This window comes from Rhinopithecus bieti, unplaced genomic scaffold (genome assembly GCF_001698545.2).
Source record: "Rhinopithecus bieti isolate Rb0 unplaced genomic scaffold, ASM169854v2 scaffold_39529, whole genome shotgun sequence".
In the NCBI taxonomy this organism is placed as follows: Eukaryota; Metazoa; Chordata; class Mammalia; order Primates; family Cercopithecidae; genus Rhinopithecus; species Rhinopithecus bieti.
Genome location: NW_016816430.1, coordinates 201,837 through 205,732, shown reverse-complemented (window position 1 = coordinate 205,732; position 3,896 = coordinate 201,837). Strand labels below are relative to the sequence as shown.

General features: G+C 39.2%; 1 pseudogene; it reads right to left on the bottom strand.

The window, feature by feature from the left end:
* Positions 1 to 2,607: 2,607 nt before the first annotated feature.
* LOC108517068 (40S ribosomal protein S6 pseudogene) lies at positions 2,608 to 3,342 on the bottom strand (annotated as a pseudogene).
* Positions 3,343 to 3,896: the final 554 nt, after the last annotated feature.

Sequence of the window (3,896 nt, the reverse complement as noted above, 5' to 3'; positions counted from 1 at the left end):
AAAAAAAAAAAAAAAAGAAAGAAAATATAATTTAGCTGCTCTTATTTAGGAAATTTATTTGAGGAATAAAAGTGAGAACTCTTCTATGAAATGAACTGGTCAATTAGGGCTCACATTAATAGAATTTTCAGTATATTTATTCTAAAATTAATTTATTCATTTAAAATGTGTAAATATTTCATTTAAATTGCAGTCATTCCTATTTAACAGTTCAATTTAATTTTTAAGTAAATTGAGCATCTACTATATAATAGCTACTGCTAGGGATTGAAGAAAGGATGGTTGAAATGTGTGGGAAGGTGGGATTATAAAAATGAATAGCTCACAGTCTAGCGAGAGAGAACTATGCAAATGGCTAGAATTTAATGTGAGAAATACTGTAATGTGTTAGCACCCAATGTTGTAGATACACAGAAATATAAAGGGGAAGATTTCATTTGAAGCTGATCTTAAACAATAAATAGGAACTAGCTGGGTAAAGGAGAGTGGGGTTCAGGGTAAGGCATTGTTGGCAGATAACAAGATATGGAAATGCTAAGAGATACGAAATGACATGCTGTTTTGAGAAAACTACAAGTACATCAATGTGGAAAATCAAAAGGAATCTTAGAATGACAGGATCTCAGAGAGGATCTTAGGAATAGGTAAACACAAACTGGCAAGATTGGAAAGGGGGTTACATGGCATAATCCTATAAGAAGGTGGAAGCTCTTGGCAGTTTTTACATAGGGGAATGCCATAAAACTGGATCCTATAAAAGAACTCCAGTGAGTGAGAAAAATAGATTAGAGTGAAAGCATCATTCAATTTAGTTTCAAAGCTAGTGCAGGCACAGATGTAGGTAGGGATGCTGACAAGTGTACAGAGTAGATTAGATATCCAGGAGGTTCACTGAGTAGCACCAGGGAGTGGGAGGAGCTGGGTGAGAATAGGAGCACAGTTTCCGGCTTGGTTGCTGAGTGAAAGATTGTTGTGTGCCAATTAAGCTGGGGGATAGAGCCTGCCATATGTATTATTTTATATCTAAGAATAACTTAAATGCTAAGACATCAAGAGCATATATTCCCCTCCTAGCCCCCCCACTTATTTATTCAGGACTCTGGAAAGTGGATGTAGTGTTAATTTACTGTCTGCCTCATGGCAGAGTATGTCCCACAGCCACTGATGTCACTCAGTGGAGCACAGGGTGGACAACAAAATGGACTGGAGATTCATAAATTTCTTTTTTTTTTTTTTATTTTATTTTTTGAGGCGGAGTCTCGCTCTGTCGCCCAGGCTGGAGTGTAGTGGCCGGATCTCAGCTCACTGCAAGCTCCGCCTCCCAGGTTCACGCCATTCTCCTGGCTCAGCCTCCCGAGTAGCTGGGACTACAGGCGCCCGCCACCTCGCCCGGCTAGTTTTTTGTATTTTTTAGTAGAGACGGGGTTTCACCGTGTTCGCCAGGATGGTCTCGATCTCCTGACCTAGGAATCCACCCGTCTCGGGCTCCCAAAGTACTGGGATTACAGGCTTGAGCCACCGTGCCTGGCCCTGGAGATTCATAAATTTCTAGGCTGTCCAAGGTACCTTCCCATCTTTGGTGGATAATTATCCCCAGGAAGAATTCACATATGCTCTGTTATTGAGGAAGACCCTGGAAATCAAGGGTTGAGAAGGGCATAGAACTCACGGCTAGGGAAGATATGATAGAGCATCCTCACAGAAATCCAGATCTGTGAGAAATTTAATCCCTGAGAAGTTAAATGTTTTCCTGTTATCATCCTCCTAAGATCCTCTCTAAAATCCTGTCATTCTAAGATTCCCTTTGGTATTACCACATTGATGTACTTGTCGTTTCCTCAAAGTAAGTCAGCAGCATTCCTTTCATATCTATTAGCATTTTCATAGAGTTATTTGGAAATGGTTATTTAAGGGATCTCTTCATACTGCCTACCTATGTCATTTTCCTATGCCATTACTCAGAGAGAATATGCAATTTGGTCTGTATATAAAATCAAGTACATAAACAACTAATGTCACAGTTCAAGAAATGGTTTGAAGAGAGATTCAGAATACAAGTGGTGCTCACAGAAGTGTAAAGAACACCCAGTAGCGAATCAGAAAATATGGAAAACATGTTGCTTTGAATAATAGTTTCAAATTCAATGAACAGAGGGATTGGAGGGAAAGACCATCCCACTCAAAGAGAACAGTATGTCCAAAGGCCCAGGGAAGAAAAAATATTTTATGGAATTTCAAGTAGCAAGGAGGAAGAGGAGTATAAGCAAGGAGAAAGCAGACACAGAAAAAGAGAAGAGCTTGGCAAGGTCGGGGGTGGAGAAATGTGGATGGTAGAAACAAAACAGAAAAGGAAGCCACATAGTAGATAACCTGTGTCCATGAATGCCCTGTGTCCAAGTCTCTCAATCTCTATAATGAAAGAAGAAATGCCTTCCTCTCTTTCTCCCCATAAGTAATTAGGCATTTTCACTCTGTTCCTACAAGTTGAATAGAAATCTAGATATATTGTTATGAATCTGAATGATAACAGCTGATGTTTATGTGTTAGGATTAAGGTCATAAATTATCTGTTTTTTTTTTTTTTTTTAGTCTGATCTTATTTGTTAGTCAAAAAAATCTTATTTTTGACTGGATTGAGACAGAAGTAGAAGCTCGCTGAGAGGACAGTCTGTGTCTCTTGACAATCTGTTCCTGGTGCTTCTCTTCAGCCTCTTTCATTCTCTTGGCCGAAAGTTTAGTATATTCCACGGCCTCTTCCTGATTTTTTTTAGTATGCTGCTTCTTCAGAGCAATACGCCACCGTTTGTGCTGCAGGACACATGGAGTAATAAGACGCTGAATCTTGTGTGCTTTGGTCCTAGGTTTCTTACCTTGTTTGTTGAAGGGCTTTTTCTTACAACATGCTCACAGACATCATCTTTAGAGAGACTGAAAAGTTTGAGGGTTCTGCTAGCTCTTGTGGGCCCCAGGCAACAAGGCACCGTAGTATCAGTCAGTCCAGGAATATCCTTCTCTCAAGTAGAGAACGCTCAGATTGGCATCTACAACGTAACCACTAACAGATTTCACTTTCTTTCTCCAGTTCTCTTTGGTCTGTAAAGGAATGCCCCTTACTCAGTAGCAGATGGACACAGCCATGGGTCAAGACACACTGCTTCATAGGGAAACTTTGTCATTCCCATCACTTATTCAAACCACACAGCCCTTCCATTCTTCACCCAGAGCGTCAGCATCAACTTCTGTGGTCATACGCTTCTCATAAAAAGTAAGAATTTTTCATTCATCAATCACTTAAATGAGTTTCTGGCAGCCAGTGGCTGGGAAGAAGATGTTCAGCTTCATCTTGAAGCTGCTGATGGTGACCTCCCAAATTATCTCATTTAAATAACACAAAAACTCTATGAGGCAAATAGTATTATTATTCTTCGTTTTAGATGGCAAAGCTAAAGTTTAGTGATATTAATCCAGTAAACAGGAAAGCCAGAATTCAGATACCAATGCAAAACTAAAGAAAAGGGTTTGTTCATGTGCTCTGGATATCTGATCTCTGTAAGTGTTCTGAATGAGTCAATTTAGTCAAATCACCCATTTTGCCATTTTTGTAACAAAAAAAAAAGTAAGTCAACTAAAAATAAGCATCCTATTCTACTAGCAGCTGAGAGGAATGCTTTTCTTCCTTTCAAGAAATCACAGGTTTCTGACAGTCTTCACAATCGGAACCAGTCTAGCATACCACTGAAAAATTCCTGCCTGAGCCCAATGAGCCCCAAGAACCTTAGAGAATCAGATAATCCCTTTACTAAATGGCATCATCAAAATGTTACTTTTCCCTCAAAATCAAAATATAAACATTGGGGGAAAATCTATCTTAAATAAAAGCAAGAAATTAATCATAA